The 21,773-nt window shown below is 43.1% G+C and overlaps 1 pseudogene; it reads right to left on the bottom strand.

Moving 5' to 3' along the window:
• Nucleotides 1-9,743: 9,743 nt before the first annotated feature.
• LOC124712785 lies at nt 9,744-9,897 on the bottom strand (annotated as a pseudogene).
• Between the last annotated feature and the right edge of the window lie 11,876 nt (nt 9,898-21,773).

The raw sequence follows: 21,773 nt of genomic DNA, 5'->3' as shown, positions 1-21,773 counted from the left end.
CGAACATTGCTTGTGAACTTCTCCTCGTGCATCGGGTTGGTTGGGGGCATCACTTCTCTAGGTTGTAATTGTCCGACCCATCGCTGTACACGTTCTGACTGTAAATGTCCTTCCATTCTGAATCCTGAGAAAGTGCAGGCTTGGCTGTTGTACATGATAATGGCTCTGTATTCCCTGATCCAGAGGTAGGAGGAGGGCATATAGCTATGGACATCGATACACACTTGTCAGACACTATTCAAAGCCAGACATGTCATGAAGTGAGCACATTTCTTGGCTATGTGTTAGGAAACCATGCCATAGGGGCGGAGGACAGTTATTATAGCTTTGGCAGCTGGTTCAAAAGAGAGCTCGGAAACTCTATTTGGATGACGTAACCCACATGATAAATTGTCACAATGCCTATGTTGGCCTTCATAAGGAAGAAGTGGAGTCCTTGACTTGCCTCCATGACGATCTTGTAGCGTCATTGATAATCTCAAGTACAATGTGCTGCTCATGATGGAAAGAATTATAGCTTAGATGTCCAATACTGGTGTAGTGGCAACTTCTGCCACCAAATGTATCAGCAACACCAAATCTAGTTGTAAGAGGTAGAAGGCACCATATTAACAGTCGTCCAAGCCTTCCAAGTGATTTATTGGTCCATCTACAGTACCGTGTTCCCCTCGGTCTGTGTCACCAGGTCCCACAATGCTGAGGACACCACTTTGCAGTCTGCGAAACGGCTTGGCGCGGAATGGCTCCCTCAGCGACCTGTGCATGCACTGTGTGTCGGCCTAGTATGCCAGCAGAGTTGTGACGGCGTCGGGATGCCGGCACGGCTCAGAGGTCTGCATCCCTGCCGACTCAGCACTGTTCAGTGCGAGCCACAGGCAGCCAGCTGCGTGCTTATCGCTGGCATGACTGAGATCACGGTGACAACAAGCGCCCGCGATCTCGCATCCAAATCTATGGCCCTCGCCTTGGGATGACTCTGGCATGTGTTGGAATCCAGGACAACTGCCTGCGGTAGTGAGCCATGGAGTGGCTCGCCGCTGGCTGGATACGGACCCCGTGTCGATGTCAGAGGGTTGAACGAGCGATCCGCCATGGACTGGAACGCTGGCGCCCCATCTGCTGCTGCATGTACCTGGTGGTGTGACACGCCCCGCCATCCAGGAGAGCTGCCACTCTTGAAAGAATCTCATTAGAAACCCACACCTATTTATACGTGGCTGTGTACCTTTGTTTTGCCATACTTGCTACTTTGCGTCACGTACTCATTACGTGCTAGGTTGGCCAGTGGGCCTTTTCTGCCTGTGATTTGCGACATGCAAAACCTCTATGTATGCTCTTTCAGCAATTTGATTGCCCTGTGGCCTCTATTCCACTTCACAACTGTTGGTATGCATAACTCACTGCAATCCAGCCAGCACCTGGCTGTAACTTGTGCTCAGAATATTGAACAAAACTAACTTTCGCTATCCTAAACGGTGGTACTGCTACACTGGTATCTTTTATCTCGTGTCTTAAGAACCATTCCTCATCGATTGCTTTGGGTTATGCAAAGTCGGGTCAGAAGGTAAATCATAGCGTTGCTTTACGCTATTGGTACACCATGTGGCCTTGCTATTACATCTGGGGCGCGTGTAGTGGCCGATATGAACACAAACACAGGCAAGCTTTGCACTGTGCACAGGGCACAGGCACCTGTCCACCATGTAGCACTGCCAAAGGCAGACTGCCATTAGACTATGAAGAACCCTTCTTCTTCTTCGGCTTCGCCGGGCGGGGTAGCTGTGCTGTCTAAAGCGCCTTGCCACAGTTCGCGTGGCTTCCTCTGTTGGAGGTTCGATTCCTCCCTAGGGGCATAGATGTTTGTGTTGTCCCTAACGTAATTACTTTAAGACAGATTAAGTAGTGTGTAAGCCTAGGGGCCAATGACCTTAGCACTTTGGTCCCATAGGAACTTACCACAAATTTCCAAATTTTTTTCTTCATCGTCTTCTTCTTCTTCTTATAATAATAATAATAATAAATAATAATAATAAATAAATTTCTATTTTGATTATCAATTGCTTGTCGTAATTCAAGGAAGAAGGAACTGTTCTGGTTGCATTTTGCAGCACTTGAAGCATCTGGGCGAGCGTGGGAGTGCAATATGCACTAACAGAATATTGGCATTGCAGACGCCTGTATTGAGCACAAGACATGTCAGCTCCTAATTGGTAGTGACAATGCTGGTTTATCTGAAGGACTGCAAAATATATTTGCCATCAACAACCTCAACTACCCCTGCCAGCCAGAGTGGCCGAGCGGTTCTAGGCGCTGCAGTCTGGAACCGAGCGACCGCTACAGTCGTAGGTTCGAATCCTGCCTCGGGCATGGATGTGTGTGATGTCCTTAGGTTAGTCAGGTTTAAGTAGTTCTAAGTTCTAGGGGACTGATGACCGCAGCAGTTAAGTCCCATAATGCTCAGAGCCATTTGAACAAACTACCCCCGTTAGTGAACTTGACTTCTTCAACAGTGACACTTTGTGCCTGATGCATTATGGAAGACTGAATAAGATGGACAAAGTTGATTTCCAAAATAGTCCTGGGAAATAACGTAATTTTTTGATGTCTCCCTCTCTCCAGCCGAAGACGCGTCAGAAGAATCAACAGTACTGCCGATTGTCTTGTCCTCCTCCCCATTTTTGTGTCACTGGTCGCAAATCTGGAGGGGCATGTGGTTAGCACACCGCTCTCCCGCCCATTGTCAACTTTTGTGGCTGGAGCCGCTACTTCGTCAGTTTGCCTCAGAAGGACTGAGTGCAGCCACCCCACTTGCCAACAGTGCTCGGCCACCCATCCAAGTGCTTAACTTCAGTGATCTGGCGTGAACCAGTGTTACCAATGTGGCAAGGTTATTGGCAGTTTTTCTTTCCATATGCACCTAGTAGAAAAACAGTAAATATAAAAAATGTTATTCATTTGACTTTGACAGTTTCTATTCACTTGACTTATAAAAAAATAATGTTTGCTCTCTATAAGGTGGCTATGGAACTTCTATTGTTAATTCGTAAGAGTATTTAGTTGTGAAAAAAAATTAATGTTTCCTTTCTATAAGATGAATGTCGGGGCTCTGTTGTTAATTCGCAAGAATGTTTAGTTATAAAACACAAAGTCATTAATTTGAGTTACCCTCAAAACGCTTTTTCATAAGTGAATGTAAAAATAATACAGTCTGTCTGTGATGCCACAGTTAAATAAAACTTTTAATTTTTTTAAAACTTTGTTGTATTTGAATTAGGATGTTGAAGTATCGATATATTGCATTGAAGATAAATGTAAGTGGAATCTGACTGAGAAAGTAGTACATTTTTTGAATATGTTCTTGGAACATAGAAATAGAAATTACGAAAGAGTTAATAATTAATGGATCTAAAACTGCTATGGTAATGCGATGTAATAGTTGTACTGACTGGAACAACCACAGGGCTATTTAAATTGTAATTTATTTAAACATCTTAAAGTAAACAAATAGGGAATCCACTTTGAGTTTTATATGTCCAGTTGTGTGGATGACCCTGGCGAGAGCTGCACCAAGGAGGAAAAGACATGGAAACCAATTTAGTTGCGGTGGAGCCTTCACAGGGTGTACACCGTGTTGTGTCATGTAAGACGACGTATGGCTCAAACAACGCTAATAACGTGTAAAAAGTGCAGCTAATTTTCGTGCGGCAGCGGAATTTGTGTCCTAAAGTCGTCTCCAGAATTTTAAGTTCGGAAAGCAAGAATATCCGACTGTTTCATATGGTGCAATCCAGTCGACACATCATCAAGTAGAGATGCGTCAGGTTGCATGTCTATCATTTATTAATTCCATCACTGGATACGAGAAGAACCAATCAAAATTATTCTGCAGGAAGCATTGGTGAACCACCGAAAGGCTGCTCATAGCAAGAAACATTTAATAAACATTTCCATCTGAGAGTGTATGCAGTGTGTTACAGTCACAGTTTTGGTCTGAAACGGAGTAGATTTTTATTAAACGCATTTCGGAAAATCTTTACCTCCAAGTCATCACCATTTCCATGTTTCCTTGTCATTTTGTATAAAAGACACTTGTGTGTTAAAGTAAATTTCTTTGTTTCAAAAGATGTGAAAAACACACTATATTGAAATCTTCCATGTTACAACTGCTTCACAGATCATAAGAAAACAGTTTTTCAAAGGTGTTGAATAGTTATACTGTAAGTAAGAATCTTTGGTCGCATTGTTCAAGTCACTTAAAGTCAAATTTTATGATGTTTTTGCTGTTTCAACTCTAAATATGCTTTACTTAAAAAGTGTGCACTTTTCGTAAATTTTGCTCAAAGTAATGATAGCTGCCAACAGTTGGCCAAAGAAGTTCTCAGCTGTTACCATATTGTTTCAGACTAAATTCACTTTAATTAAAAGTAAATAAAGCCATTTAAGGCACTATCAAAAGTCATATTAACTAAAAGAAAGATTCGAAATTGCTCCTTCAGAGCTGACGACCAAAAACAGGTTTTTAGAAGTAGTTTTTCTTTCAGTGGGTCTCAACCAAGTTAAGGTTCCGTGTCTAATGTGGTGTGCTACGGCGGTGTGGATGGATCTGATGCCAGGTAGGCAGTACTGAGTGTGAAATTTGTGTGTCCCAACAGTAATTGAAAATCGAGCCCCTTCATCCACATTGTACTTTGGAAAAAAGCCCAAAGTAAAGGATAGCTTTGTACTCAGAATTCCATTAGGTAACATGGGTCATAAGTTTGTTATTTATTGTGGTTCAATTTCAATAATAAAATTAATAGTAACGAACAATGTAAAATCCATTCTCGGTCGAGTAAGATGGAGACAGCATTTTGTGCCTGTGAAGTGAGCAGCAGCGAGGCCAGGGAAGTATCCTGTCATTTGTTTTTTTTTCTGTTTTCTTTTGTGGCATTCGCGCGCAGTATTTGGGGTGCCCAAAGTAAATTTCACTTTCGTCGGCACTGCGTCAGCTATGACTTCCTTCTTTCAGAAGAATAAAAGCGTTATTCTGGACGCTGTAAGTGCATTTATTTAAACAAATTCAGTTGTTTTAAGGCTATTGGGAGAAGCATACACAGTTAAAAAGCATTTTCTTCCCCAACTACGTTACGGAAAACAGTACGATTCCACGTGGTTAGTAAACTCTTAATTACTATTACCAATCGGTCAAGCATGGAGTCGGTGGGTTCGGTTACAAGTCAAGAAGTTGTACTTTGGGAGCACCTTTTTGCTTCTAAAGTTCATGATAAACATGAATTCATTTATTACACTCAGTTGTTTCTGTTTCAGTAAGAGAATAATGGTTGATTGTTACATTAAGGACGCTCTCCACCATTCTGGCTACAGACAGGCGAGTTATTTCCAACTGACCGGTGTGTCATTCATCAGACAGTGGAGCCACTTGGATGTCATATGTAGGGGTAGTGGAGTCAGCACACCAGTCTCGCAGCTGGTTGGTTTTCAGACCTGATGTAGCTTCTCAATTGGTGTCGCAGAGCTGAGAGGACCCCGTTTTAGTCCTCCCACTAAGGAAAAATTACCGGAGGTACTGGGAATTGAAAATCGGTCCTCCACATGCCAGCCATTTATACTGATCACTCGGCTACAGAAGCAAACAAATTAAGGTTATATTAGTCGTAGTATACGCAGTTTCCCCTCAAAATGGAATTTAGTGTCATCTCGATTTTATTAAGGCAGATTAAGCTGTAAAATCTTGTGTAGTTGGTGTATATATCTGAAATATTTACTCGAATTGTAACAGCCTACAAGAGACGATATTCTAAAAAATGTTGAAGATGAATAACAGTGTGTAAAACATTCATACATTTGCACTGTATGGTAAACAAAATGCCAGTGCAAGACAAAATTAATTGTGGTATTTGTGCATGTGTAAAAATGTGATTATTGTACGCAAATGTAAAAAAAAAAGTAGTAAAATTTATCTCTGTAATATTTTTATTTCGTTATTCATCCTTTCACTCCATCTGTAATATATCATAATGTTGTTGCCTCATTCGAGTAAACATTGCAGAGAGAGAGAAAGACAGAGAGAGAGATAGAGAGAAAGAGAATTTGCAAAGGCAGTACACTGTTTAACAAAAAAAATTTTTGTGGTGTATAGCTCGGATAGGCTGAATTTACTCATTATGATGAGGGTGAGGCACATGTGGAAGTATTGTGTATAAGTTTTTGTTGTTGTATGCACATGTCAGATGAAGTTAGGGAAATGATGTGTGTGTGTGTGTGTGTGTGTGTGTGTGTGTGTGTGTGTGTGTTTGTGTGAACATCTGTGTGTGTATGTGTGTTTATGACGAAAATGTAGGAAAGATTCCATAGAAACACGCAATTCCTGTATTACTTCTTAAAAGTTTAGTGGTCATAAGGCACTATTGGCTTGGAGACCCCATGTAGGGTTGTCTGGCCACATAGTACAACTCATTATTTGATTGTACTTCATTTACTCGTGCATTGTGATGATCGAATGGTGATGAGTGTAACACAACATCCACCATCAAGATCGCTAGTCCCCAGGGTTTAACCGTGGTAACCCTGTAAATTGATCATTATTGCCGCCCCCCCCCCCCCCCCCCCCCGCCAGGTGGGATGGTGCCCATCTTGTAATTTAACCACCATATCCACCCCTCGGGGGAATGGTGCCAATTTATACAATTAAGGTGAAAATTATATATTTTTATATATATTCCGTATGGTCACAACTTAAGCTCATAGTAATTATTCTAAGTAACGGTCAGCAGTCTGAGTGGACGCAGTGCAATATAATCCATTCACAGATCTCAACTCTGGGACCAAAATCATTCGGCCTCAGAACTTGCACAAGATTTTAGGGAGGTATAGTTTCTGTTCTATATGTACTCCATACACTGTTATCTCATTACTTTTATGTGTGTGTCTCACAGGTTCGTTCATCATTACTTATAGGATTTATGATGAGTTTCCCACTAACTGCAACACCACCTCTGCAGACTTTACTGTGAGAACACGTTTTTGCCGAGAGCCTGGCCAACTCTCTGTAGCTTGAAGGACTCAGTCTCTTGCAAGTTTATATCTACGTTGATAGCTATCTTCCAATTAGGAAGGAACGAAGGTTAGCATATAATGTCCTGTCGACGACGATGTAATTAAAGGAGGAGTACATTCTTGGCGTGGGAGAAACGTGGAAAAGAAAATAGGACGTGTCCTACAGGTATTCAAGGGAACCACCTCCGTCTTTGGTTTAAGGGAGTTTAAAAAATATCCTGTTTTTTCTGTGACTGTTTCAGCCAAGAATTTTCTGTTGACATCACATGACACTGTTGCTATTGCAAACCGATTTTGAGTCTCGAGGAAATTATTTTAGAGCTCTCGATCAGCATGAACGCATCTTTTTGTAACTTGGCGATGTTATCGTCATGTAGTTTCATAATTTTCCTGTGTTATTCATTTTTCAGTGCGTTTCCTTCTCTGACCTGAGACCGAAATGGGTACACATACACAGAAGAACGAAATGTGAACTAAAGGGAGAGAATGCCGCAAAATGATATAACATATTTAAGCAAACGCAAACACATTGCTGTGTTTTTGCAGATGGTGAAGCCTATTAATAACATTATTTATGCTTTGCAAATATGCACAAGTTTAAATGGATAGCTTTGACAGAAGAACTAACGAAGAAAGCACAGGATGAAATAGGCGAAGTGACTAGTTACTATAGTAATCGTTGCAAAACACACAAGATATCGAATTTATCTGCTGAAAGACAGAATTATAAAAATTCAGAAAATAAAACTGACGATAACGAATAGACGTCTAAAAAAATGCGACTGATAAGAAATCCAAAATGGCAAATTAGGAATGGCTATAGAAGAAATACAAAACAGTAAACATACTCATGATCACAGGACTGAAACATACCGCCTGCATTACTATTAAACAGTCCTTTGGAGAAAAGTGACATGCGTGTATGAATGGCAGACAAGGAGTAAGCTAAGAAGAGAAGGCAGAAAGCTGGAAGAAATGCATACGGGGAATACGCATGGGAAATAAAATAGAAGCTAATATTACAGAAACGAAAATAAGATACAGCATATTTCCCTGAGTTTTGTGTGCCTATAAATAGATGGACTCATGTCTTAGTAGGTGGACTAAATTTACGTCTACATATATATGCATACTTCGCAAACCATCATACGGTGCGTGGCGCAGGGTACCGTGTACCACTACCAATCATTTCCTTTCCTATTTCACTCGCAAATAGAGCAAGGAAAAGAAAACATTCTGCATATGCCTTTGTATGAATCCTAGTTTCTTGTATCTTATCTCCATGGTCGTTACGTGAAATTTATGTTCATGGGAGTAGAATCCTTCTGCAGTCAGCTTCATATCTCGTTTCGTAATACTGTTCCTCGAAAAAAACATTGCCTTTCCTTCAGGGGTTCCCATTTGAGTTCTCAAAGCATCCATACACTAATTTGGCCAATAGAAATGCTTCTACAAGTCTTTATTGTGAGGGAAACGCAAGTCTGCAGTCTCCTACACGTTTGGGATGGGGTGGTTGCAGACAGGTTTTTTGCTGTTGTTCACTGGGCCAGCCTCTCCGGCATATTTTGGAAACACACCTCATAATGTTTCAGTTTGCAGATGGGAGGAGGTTCAAAACCTTTGTATTTACATCAGTGGCATTTAAGCGCCTAGTCCCTCTGAGAAGGCCGGCCTTGTGGCCGAGCGCTTCTAGGTGCTTCAGTCCGGAACCGCGCGACTGCTACGGTCGCAGGTTCGAATCCTGTCTCGGGCATGGATGTGTGTGATGTCCTTAGGTTAGTTAGGTTTAAGTGGTTCTTAGTTCTAGGGGACTGATGACCTCAGATGTTAAGTCCCATAGTGGTCAGAGCCATTTGAACCTTCTGAGAAGAGTACGACAACTTTTGTAGGTCTGGAATCGTTGACAGCTGCCTGGCATGGCGATTGGCGGCTGGTCGTTCTTGAGTGGTACAGCCCCAGAAATGTGGGCAGGGGTTCGAGACCTCTAGCGGCACTGGCGGCCGTTCGCATGCGACCTGGTGGAGGTGGTCGGGTCGTGGGTGGAGTCACTGTGGGGTGGAGAAAAGAGTGAACCATCCTACTGCCCCTGAACACTGATGGGTCTCAGCAGGATAGTTCGGGAGCAATATACCAGAATTCTAAGTGACTTACTTCCACCAGCACGACAAGGCACCTGACAGACAGAACGTAATTAGTGATGGGTTTATTTGATGATGGGTTGCCATCTATTTAGGTATCAGAGAAAGTGACTACCTAGCCTGTGGGAAGCCACTAAGGACATCACAGAAGCGTCCATAATCGTTACCTGGCGAGTGTAATGTGATCACAGGAAAAAAATTACTCACCGTGCAAAGGGACTCTCATAATCAGTTTAATTAATTAGTCAGTCAATTTGATATCAAAGACGTGCTGTTGGGCGGGTGGGAGTGAGTGTGAGGGTACCATGCATATATAGGGTAAATCGCAGGTTGGAGTGGTAATCAGGCGTTTCTCCGTTGCAGTGAGATCTTTTAACGAAATGTCAACCTCCCATCCACACAGGGAGAGCTGACCATCGTAATGAAATCAGCAATATTACCGAATTAATAAAATGATAAGTAGTATTAACGTAAAATTTACAACTCCTCTGTGTTGCTACCTTTAGAGACTTCATAAGTGACGAGGCATTTGCTACCTTAAGAGAGTTCGAAAGTGAGGAGGCATCCTGTGACAGAGATAGAGCATGCTCTTAGCAGTCTGTCATGAGCCAAAAGTGCGTGTAATATTCTAATCCTACGATGCAGGATGTAACGGATATTAAGCTGATAAGACCAGATTTTTCTATGTGATAAGAGAATAATTAGACGTAGCATAGCCTATATTATGCTGTTATACAGGATTTTCACAACTAGTAACGATAATTTAGCGATGTGAAGACACGTGTATGATCCGGTTTCTTCTTTCTTCGAAAATAATTCGTATAAAAGGGAGGAATCGACATTTCGCATGGGAAATTTGAGGTGTGTGGACAGCAACATCCCCATTTCGGATTGGTTAAAGTGGATTTTTTTTATTGGGGAGTCTATTTCAGTGGTGGAATTGTTGTTAGAACTACCGTATACCTCGAAGTAGTACCTGTTTGTTTCACAATGTGCTGTGATCAGTGGCAGGAGTGGTTATGAGGCTTTGACTGACTGGAAGCCACGGATTAGCCTTACGTGACCAATGGGTTCAAAGAAAGATTCTGGCTAGTCGTCTGTTGCCACCATCTGCATGGGAACATCCTGGTGGCGGCGCTCGTAGTGCCCTCTGGGCGGCTGAATAGCAAACTATCCAGTATGGTGGTTGAGCGGCAGTGGACTTGTTGTTTTGGAGGAAGAGACCAAACAGCGAGGTCATCGGTCTCATCGGATTAGGGAAGGATGGGGAAGGAAGTCGGCCGTGCCCTTTGAAAGGAACCATCCCAGCATTTGCCTGGAGCAATTTAGGGAAATCACGGAAAACCTAAATCAGGATGGCCGGACGCGGGATTGAACCGTCGTCCTCCCGAATGGCGGACTTATGTATTGTGTGAATTCTCTGATTTTTACATGGAAATTTGAGAAGATTCAATATGGTATTTACGCTAAACGAAAATTAACCCCATGTAAATTGATCAGTTGATGGCGAGGCATTCATGGCGACAGTCTCTCCAGCTTCTAAGCATCTGGTATGGCCAGCGTATGGATATTGGATGTGGAACTCCTGGCTTGGCTGACGCAGATACCAGCCTCTAGTCCTCTCCCAGCAGTGCAGCAGTCGGCAGATGGCATATGCTTTGCACTGTTTTGTTACAAAGAATGATCTCCATTAGATGGTAATGAGTTTTTTAAGTGATCTATGTGACACCTGTAAACTGTCAAACAATCAGTCTGAAGAGCTAGTGCAAATGGGCCATTTTAAGCCATTTTTGATACTGCAATTTTTCCAGCTCCCCGTTTTCCTACAACATCATGAGTGTGGGCTATTTTTCCCGCCCATATACGGAAAACCACAGCCAACCGTTACCCACCGATTTAATTGCTTAATTAAATAAACAATATATTCCCAGAATTTACTGCCCATTTCATGTCATGAGGTCATCCCAGACTGGGTGCTAAAAGCAGACTGAGCTCTTCCCACCAGTTCACAAATGGTGCAGGGGGTGACGAACAGGAAGTAACCAATTGAGAGAGACAGAGACAGGAAGTGTGTCTGGAACAGTGTATTATTATGTCAAGTGACAGTGATGTAATCAAGTGTAGTGAGATCCCTCCTCTCCAGCAGCTCAACACAGACTGTCTTTCTCCTGCTATTTTCCAGATGGGTGAATGGAGGGGGAGTAGGGGAAGGGATGGTGAGTGGGAGGGAAAGGGGAATGGAGGATGGGAGAGCAGGGGATTTTCCAGGAGAGGGAAAAGTACCTCAGAACTGAATAGGGGAGGGAGTGACAAAAAAGTGTGTGATTTCCCAGAGGGATGGGAGAGGGGACGAGAGAGGAGGGTTTCTCAAGGATGGATTATCCCAAGGGGGGGGGGGTCATAAATCAACTGCCATAGTGTCATAAATGAACCCCAGGGGGTCATAAAGGAATTAGTATAATAATAGCTTAAGGGGAGGGGAAGGGGGCTAATTTACCCCTAAATGTATGCAACCTGCACAAACAAATGGCCCAGTATCAGCCTTTCCCCATTACCAATGATGGTCATTATTTCTGCTCCACGAGATCTATCACTAATTGTCTTCTGAAGCTGGAGATGTTATTTGGTTCTCTAAAATAACGTGGGGGGTTATTCAAGAGTCAGGTTCTGGCTACTAAGAACGACTTCAAGAAAGTGAATGAGCAAAGGAATGAGACGGAAAGGATTTTGCTGTGATGGTAACAGATATTTCTGCCATGTTGTTCAGACAAGATCGTTAAGGTTGAGCACAGATATGGTGGACAGTGTGTGTACATAAAGCATTACAGAAGACAGACAGTACGTAAATATCTGTCCCTGTCTGCAACTAGCCAGGATAACTGTGCATATGATGGTAAAATATGATCAAAGAGTCAAATATCGCAGGTACAACGAACACAGGCATTCATAACCAGTTCTAGGCACTATGGGCGCTTCTGAGAAAGGCCTTGTGTGATTACAGCGCTATAATCAGTTATTGGAAGTGTAAGTGGTTGTACAAGTTTCTTTTTCAGGTCAAGGGGAAAGAGCTTTTATATCTTTGTAAAGCATGGAGAGCTGCTGATGCCTTCATGTACATTGTAGTTACTTGCTCTGAGCAGTTCAGAGTTCTGTCTTCTCTATTAATACTTCTAGATTGATTGCTGAAGATGAGAATCTAATGTTTTTCCCATTTATGGGTAAAGATATTTCGCACCAATGAACATAGAATGACCAAGCAGTATTGCTTGGGTTTTGGGTGGGTTGAGCTTCATAATTCGTGTTACATACTTTTGGGGTGCACTTAGTAGACCAAGTTTTACATAGGAACCCATGTCTGCAAACGTCATCCAGTGCTACAGAGCGTCAATGTTATAGGTGCCGGCGCCTGTAAATATATGTACATAAAGGGTGATTTGTGATGATGTTACCAGGTTTCTAGAATGATGGAGAAGAATAAATGAATGAATTACAGGTAAGGATACATGTACTGGAAGCGAACGAGTAAGAAGTTGTAAGGGAAATCTGATCTGATACCTTTGGCAGTGGAAACATGTACTTGTGGTGTTATTGCTGAGACTGTGGTAGTATGGATCAAAAGAAGGAAAAAAATGTCCAGTAAACGTGGGCTCTAAAATGCATACCTCCAGAGCTGTGAGCACTTGTTCATCTTCACTACTGTGAAACACACCTCCTATATTTTAACCTTGTCGCTCTGTAGCGTCGTTGGATGGCATTTCCAGACATGAGTTCCTGTGTAAGACTTGATCTACCCAGTTCCCTCTACAACTTGTAGAAGGGTATAACATGAATTTTTAAACACCCTGCATATACAGTGTCAGAACTAAGTATCTCGAAAACGACGTTTCGTACAAAAGAAAGAATGTTCTAGATAAAAAGTTACTGTTAGTAGCGGGGATATTGTGCTACAACTGACGACTTCTTAACCACGCCTGCTGCGTCGGGGTGTTCATCTTCATATTTTCAGAAGGGAATCAGCCTTTCTGATTGTACGCCGAAAGTACAAACGGTTTACTCAAACCATTGTTTTCTACTCGTGGTAGATGGCACTGTAATTGACAAATATCAAGAGGTTTCTGTTTTGCAGTTAACAACCGACGCATTTATTTATACATACTGTTTACGATTTAAATGGAAAGCTTTGTATTCTAACGCTTATATTCACGTTCGAAATTTACTTTAGTATTGCAAATTTGAAAGTACAGCACAGCATGGTTAGCGATTCGATTTCTGGTTAGAATTTATGTTTAGCGCGATCCAGGAACAGTTTTCTGTTCCTGTAGGGTACTTGACATCGGTGGGACGGACATTTCACCTTATTATATTATCTGTAGTTTTCACAGAATGGATTGATAGTCGGGGGTTCGTATTGTTAGCCAGTAAACGGAATGCATTAATATTTAGAAAGTGTACTTACTGTGCAAACATTCACTTTTTTTAATGGAATAAGGCCTACTGACGTTAACAAACTAAACACAGAGTAAATTCGAATAAATGGTGTTTGTTGTAGGATTCTAGTGCGAGTTGTTTAGGAGATACGGTATTTTGTAAAGTTGTTTGTTCCATTCAACCTGCGTGGTTGCTAGGTGCGCTGTCTCTGTGTTTCCTTACTGCGTGCTTGTGTGTTCCTTAAGTGCATTGAGAGTCGCTAGCCAGAGAGAGTGTGACAGCCCAAGCAGAAGGTCGTGAGTAGACGATGGGATTTACGACGCAGAAAAAGTCGACCTGCTCGTGGTGTATGGAGAGTGTAGGAAGAAAGCAGTTCATTCTTGTACGGTATACGCAACAAGGTATCCCAACAGACATCACCCATCTCGCAATTATTCATCATCATCTACAACCAGTTACGTGAAAGTGGTAGGTAACACATAGACAACGAAACAGAAGGAAACAAGTGACGACAGAAGAGGGGGAAGTTAATGTTCTTGCTGCTGTTGTAGTTGATCCCCACGCTAGCTTCCTCGCAAACGCACGGGGAAGTGGCATGACTCTGGCGAATGTCCTACACTTTCACCATCGACAAAGGTTCCATCCCTATCACAACTCTCTCCGTCAAGAGTTGCATGGAAATGATTATGAGAACCATGTTAACTTCGGTATATGGGCATTAGGATACTCCAGATGTATCATGTATCTTGTTTAATGTTGAAGCCACTCTTACCAGTCATGGGCAAATAAACCGCCGAAACATGCACTGTTGGTCTTTTTACAATCCCCAATCCCCCAATGGAGTGTAAACGTGTGGTGTGGGTTAGTGAGTCATCATCTCATAGAGCGGCTATTATACACTGAAAAAGCCAAAGAAAATAGTACATTTGCCTATATCGTGTAGGGACACCACGAGCACGCTTATCTGACATGACGTGGTGTGGACTCGACTAATTGAAGTAGTCATGTCTAGACATATCAGGCGTCCCATATCAAACGTCCCTCACCATTACAGAGCCTCCACCAGCTTGAACATTCTCCTGCTGACGTGCAGGGTCCATGGCTTCATGAGGTTCTCCCCGTACCCGTACCGGTCCATCCGCTTGATACAATTTGAAACGAGACTCGTTCGACCAGGCAACATGTTTCTAGTCATCAACAGTCCAGTGTCGGTGTTGAGGGGCCCAGGCGAGGCGTAAAGCTTTGTGTCCTGCAGTCATCAAGGGTACGCGAGTGTTCCTTCGTCTCCGAAAGCCGGTCTCCATGATGTTTCGTTGAATGGCTCGCACGCTGATACCCGTTGATGACCCAGAAATCAAATCTGCAGCAGAAGGGTTGCACTTCTGTCCCGCTGAACGAATCTCTTGAGTCGTCGTTGGTCCAGTTCTTGCAGTATCTTTTTCGGCCGCAGCGATGTGGGAGATTTGAAGTTTTGCCGGATTCTTGATATTCACGGTACACCGTGAACGGGACATACGGGAAAATCCCCACGCCATTGCTTCCTCGGAGATGCTGTATCCCGTCGCTCGTGCTCCGACTAGGACACCACGTTTAAACGCACTTAAATTTTGATAACCTGCCATTGTAGCAGCAGTAACCGATGTAACAACTACGCCAGACACTTGTTGTTTTATATAGGCGATGCCGACCGCAGCGCCGTATTCTGCCTGTTTAAATATTTCTGTATTTGAATACGCATGCCTGTACCAGTTTCTTTGGCTCTCCAGTGTAGATGGACGACTGAACGAGCACAAATATCTCAGCCTTCTAACCGACCATCTTTCATTGATTCTAGGAGACGTTCTCCTGGAAGCTAGTTGGAAACTGTGACAGCAACTTGATAACTGTCCAGCCCGTAGTGCTGCCTGCTCGCACATCACCGCTGAAATGTTAGCACGCGTGCAGCTGTCGTTCCATACCAAACTGTAAACGTGTATTGTAGCTGCCGGTGGTCGTTTTGAACACAACCTGTGATGGTCAGTTGTGCCGTTACTGGTCAGAATTCGCATAACTAGTGTATCTAAGTGTGCTGTTCTTTAGCGTGTGCTACCAAAGGTATTATGCAAGTGTCGGTGTGGGAACTTTTCAAAAACTTTTCAAAATACATCTCGCAATCGACTGGCAAGAGAATCCTACAACAAACACCACTGACATTCTAAGCTACACTACTTATAGTGTGTTAATGTCAATAGGCATTGTTCCCATTAAAAAAGGTGTATGTTTGCAAAAAAAAAAAAGAACGCTTTGTGTAATATCATTGTCAAAAAAATTGCGTGTGGTGTCACCGCCAGACACCACACTTGCTAGGTGGTAGCCTTTAAATCGGCCGCGGTCAGTTATTATACGTCGGACCCGCGTGTCGCCACTGTCAGTGATTGCAGACCGAGCGCCGCCACACGGCAGGTCTAGAGAGACTTCCTAGCACTCGCCCCAGTTGTACAGCCGACTTTGCTAGCGATGGTTCACTGACAAATTACGCTCTCATTTGCCGAGACGATAGTTAGCATAGCCTTCAGCTACGTCATTTGTTACGACCTAGCAAGGCGCCATTATCATTTGCTATTTATCTTGTGATACATGTACCGTCAGACCGATGTTCACCAATTATGAATTAAAGTTAAGTATTCCAGTAGTTACTTACGTTCTTTGCTACTATAAATTCCCTTACCTGTTCCAGACCTCACGCCATCCTGCGTGAGCTTAAACGCGTGCCATTCGGCTACCCGTCATTGTGGATTGGCTGTCTTGCCAGTCCACAACATTGCGATTAGGAATGGATGGGAAAATCGGTTGATATCATTAGTATAAAGTATATGGGAGAGACCTCTCCTGTTGTTGGAACTGTGAGCCGACCGAGGTAGAGCAGTTGTTAGCGCACTGGCCTTGCATTCTGGAGGACGACGACTCAAATGCACTTCCGGCCTTCGTGACTTACGTTTACAGTGATTTTCCTAAATCACTCCAAGCGAATGCTGTGATGGTTTCTTTGAAAGGACACTGTCAATTTCCTCTCCCATTCTTGAAACATTTCGAGTTTGTGCTCTGTCTTTAAAGAAATCGATGTCGACAGGACGTTAAACACTAATCTTTCTTTCCTTTTTGGATCTGTGGGGATAACAGTGTCAGTGACAGCATTTGGCATAGTTTCAATCTGCAATCGGGTGGCATTCAGACCATTTAGGTTCGATATTAGTATTTCAATCATAAGACAATAAGCGATGAATAGAACTTCCCCGTTTTCTGTTAAAACTGACTGAGAGGAGAAAAATAAAACAGCACGTAGATCTCTAAACAGTTTTTGTTTAAATTATATAGAAGCGCAAACGATTTACACTCCTGGAAAAAATCACAACACCAAGAAGAAGCTGTGCGACGTGAACGAAAGTGTTTCTACATCTGAAAGATGATTTCTATCAAAATTTCACGCCAGTCGTGTAAGAGTGGCGCTAGTAGCTCCACAATGAAGCTGCAAAGCAGGGTTGCCTTAAAGACGCGCTGTAACGGTCGTGAGTGTTCGTTACATTTGAGATTAGACATCGTTAGTTGCTGGTAGTCAAGAATGGCTCTAATGCGACAAAGACGCCATTATCAATGCTTCACTGAGTTTGATCGAGGTCGTGTAATAGGGCTACGAGAAACTGGATGTTCCTTGTGCGATACTGCAGAAAGAGTTGTCAGGAATGCAGTCACTGTCGTGATTGTTGGTAGGCGTGTTCACGGGAATGTACGATCACCAGAAGACCCCACTCAGGACAGCTACGTGGCACTACTGGGAGGGAAGACCATTGTGCTCGGTTTATGGTTGGCTGGGGTTGAAGGGACCAAACAGCAAGGTCATCAGTCCCTTGTTTCAAATGTGGTCCATTCCGATAGAGTGACATCTCAGAAAAGTCAGAACGATAAAAGGGAAAAGGCCAAAAAATGTAAAAGGGCAGTCATGTTGTCAATGGTAAAAACAAAATGAGGTAAGTCAACAAGAGAGCGAACCCAACGCTACGCTAGAGGCAGGAAATGTCCCAGCTCTGAAGCAGCAGTGACAAGACCACCTGCGACTTAAAAGGTGCAACCGCTAGAATGTAGAAGTGCGTATGGGAAAAGGAGACTAACCAACCATAAAAAATGATAAAAACAAAGGGGGAAGAAAAGAGGATCTCTGTCAGGGAGGGGAGTCCGGAATCACCAAACATGGCTTACAGTGTGAGATACCCCAACACTCGCCGCCCTGCCCCAACACCAGAGAGAGATTAAAAACCTTAAAACTGAGAATAAAAACCGCTTTCCTGGAGGAAACCGAGAACCAGGCCGACCACCCGGGAATCGTCAGCCAACATCAAAGGTAAAGTGCGATGGAGTCTGTACTTAGCACGCAGAGCCAAAAGAAGGAGGCATTCAACCAAAATGTGGGCTACTGACTGGAAGGCTCCACAACCACAAAGTGGGGGTGGCTCATCACCCAAAAGAAAACCATGGGTCAGCCTGCTCGGTTTATGGATGTGGTGAGTAGTACTACATCTGTAGCACCAATCTGAGCGACGGTTGGCACCGCAGTGACTCGACGAGCTGTTACAAATCGGTTACTTCAAGGACAGCTCCGAGTCAGTCGTCCTGTGGTGTGCATTCTACTGACCCAAATCTATCGCCACCTGCGACTTCAGTGGTGTCAAATGACCCCTCATTGGAGGGAAGGTGGAGAATTTAGTGTTTTTTCATGACAGCTGGTTCTGTCTCAGTGTCAGTGACGGCTGTGTGTTGGATAGAAGGACGAAAATTGAGGGCCTGCAACCATTCTGTCAGCGTGATAGACACACTTCACCTACAGCTGAAGTTATGGTCCGGGGTGCGAATTCGTATGAGAGCAGGAGCACCCTCGTGGTTATCCCGCGCTGCCTGACTGCAAATTTGTAGTGAGTCTGGTGATTCTACCTATTGTACTGCCATACATGAACAGCATTCCGTGGGGTGTTTTCAAACAGTATAATGCTACCCCACACACCGCTGTTGTAGCCCAACATGCGTTACGGAGTGTTGAAATGTTGCCTTGGCCTGCTCGCTCACAGGTATGTCTCTATTAGAGCACATATAGGACATCACCGGACAATTCCAGCGTCAATTCCAGCGTAATCCACAAACAGCGTTAACTGACCAAGTGCAACAGGCATTGCGAGATTTTGATTCACATTGTAAAATATATGTGTATATGGAAGGAAATCAGTTAATAGTACAATAAAATATTGTTCATTTCAAGAAGGTACGTGTTATTCTACAACCAGCGTATACTTCTATCGTGATTTAATAATAAATACCAGCTTGAGAACAGTTCCGACGGGAGCGTTCAGTTTTAGTGAAATAATTCGATGCATCCTTCGGAAAAGAAGTCACTTCATGGATCATTCAAATCCACAATTGTACCTGGACATTTCTCAGAACTGAAAGCAATCTGATTGCTATGCAATAGAGCCCCGAAGAATATTTCTCCGTAGTTTGGTTACCACTTTCAGCTCAACACGGTATCTGCAGCAGCTGGAGCAGATTTCTACAACAGCGGAAGCGTTTAATCGCTATCAATTTCACACATCGCCCTGTGTACAGTGAACATACAGTTACTCACACACATAGAAAGACAATACAAGGTGGTGTGGGAAACATTTCAGTATAAAGGTCCTGCAGAGCTAAACAGTAATTAGCCTAGTAGTAGTAATAAACAAATTTATCTTTTTTCAAAGGAGCCTTTATAACTGATAAACGCGGCACCCCTCGATGACGCGATGACTGTCTTGACCTGAAATTGTGACCACCAGTTTTCTTTTGATATGAGTCCGCGACAGACATTTCGGCTTGCGCGAACTGGCTAACTGTAGTTCTTCTTTTTATTATGCCCGGTTAGATAATGGATGCTGAATATTAATAATATAAAGTCTCGAATCTTCACTCCATCACCCAAGTCGTGGCCACATTATGGAATTGCGAGGATGTTAAGTTGATAAATTGTTGTCCCGTCATCAAGACGTCGCTACGTCGCGTGTTCAATAACTACACGACATAATTCCAGAGATAACATATACTTAATCAATGTTCGTAATGCGTCGCAATCTTGGGACAAACCGATGACTGTTTACTGTTAAATAATCATCAATTCACTTTTCACTTTATAATATTCTAATAGTCAATTAATTTTGACTAATACAACTGATAATGTCTGTTCAGTTATGTAGGCGACACGAAGAATTAAGTTTTAATCCAATTTTATTGTTCCTTGTAATTAATTGTCCTTGTGTGTTACCTACTCGAGGCTAATATATCTTGTTAACGGTAAAGGTGAATTTGCTTCAGTCTATATCGCAAAACTTTCAAACTTCCGATTAGCTTAAAAACAATCTAGTAGCGCTTACGTGCATGCTACAATCGCAATAGTAATAGACAGCGACTAAGTAGCAAATGAAGCTAACATTTCCATTTCCGAGCTACATTGTAGTCACATAGAACTTCCTTTTCGATGCTGCTACAACTCTCTTCTACGGTAAATGTTACCTTTGGCCAATTTACCATCTGGGCTTTAACCTTCGTTATTAATTATTTTGCAATTCTTTGTTTGATGTTATTTGCTGCGTATTTTATCAAATTCTTTAATTCAGTCTCTATTTCATCATAAATACAGGGTGTCTGCAATAAGACTCCAACGTTTTAATATCCTATATCTTTCTCATTTCAGATGGTGGACCTGTGAATCCTGAAGAGGCAGACAGAGCAACTCAACAAGTTTGTGGTGTGCGAATTTGATACGCCAAGTGGCCGTAGTGGAGCTGCAATCAATTGTTTTAGCAAAATGGAGGATATGAAGGAGCGTGCAGAAGTGGTCTGGTGGTATGCAGAGACAAAATCGGCGACCCAAGTGCAAAGAAACTTTCGTCAAGTTTACAACAAAGCGCCCCCGTCGTTCAAGACTATAAAGAAGTCGTGTGATCAGTTTTCGGCTGCTGGGAGTGTTGCGAAAGGGCATCGTGGTGTTAAGCCTGGGACAGCGAACGTCATGTGGAACAAGTGCGGCGGTCATTCGAACAAAGTCCACAGAAGTCAGTGCGACAGGCAGCACGAGAACTTCGTATGAAACGTTCAACAGTGCACAAAGTGCTTCATCAGCGATTACATTTGTACGCATAGAAAGTGCAGGTGGTGCAAGAAATCAAGCCTGATGATCGACCAAAGCGAGAAGAATTTGCATGTGTCATGTTAGATCGCATTGCCGCGGACGAGACATTTTTATCACGCGGGATGTTTACTGACGAGGCAACCTTTCACGTGTCAGGGGCCGTCAATAGTCACAATGTGCGAATCTGGGGGTCCGAAAATCCACATGCACCTAGGGAACACAAGCGCGACAGTCCGAAAGTTAATGTGTGGTGTGATTTGATGATAAATCGCATTGTTGGGATGTTTTTCTTTAAGGAGCCGACTGTGGATGGAGCCATCTACCTGGACATGTTGGAACAATTTGCCGTGCCACAGATAACAGATCTGCAGCCAAATGTGATGTTTCATTGGAGCCTTGATGTCCGACAATTTATAAATGACACATTCCTGCAACGATGAATTGGCCGTGGAGGTCCAATTCCTTGGCCGCCACGTTCGCCCAACATAACCTCTCTCGATTTTTTCTTGTGATGTTATGTGAAAGACCGGGTATACGCTACACCAGTAAAGGACCTGCAAGACTTGAAACAGCGCATAAGAATTGTCATCAACTCTGTCACAGAACAGATGCTCCGCAACACATGGCACGAAATCGATTATACAGGGTGTTACAAAAAGGTACGGCCAAACTTTCAGGAAACACAAAGAAAGAAAATATGTTATGTGGACATGCGTCCGGAAACGCTTACTTTCCATGTTACAGCTCATTTTATTACTTCTCTTCAAATCACACAGCAACGGAACGTACCAGCATGACTTGAAACACTTTGTTACAGGAAATGTTCAAAATGTCCTCCGTCGCATGGAATCCCTGATGCGCTGATGCAGCCCTGGAGAATGGCGTATTGTATCACAGCCGTCCACAATACGAGCAAGAAGAGTCTCTACATTTGGTACCGGGGTTGCGTAGACAAGAGCTTTGAA

The sequence above is a fragment of the Schistocerca piceifrons genome, chromosome 8, assembly GCF_021461385.2.
Source record: "Schistocerca piceifrons isolate TAMUIC-IGC-003096 chromosome 8, iqSchPice1.1, whole genome shotgun sequence".
NCBI classification, from domain to species: Eukaryota; Metazoa; Arthropoda; class Insecta; order Orthoptera; family Acrididae; genus Schistocerca; species Schistocerca piceifrons.
Note: the sequence above shows the minus strand (reverse complement) of the source record. Positions and strands in the feature narration are given on the sequence as shown.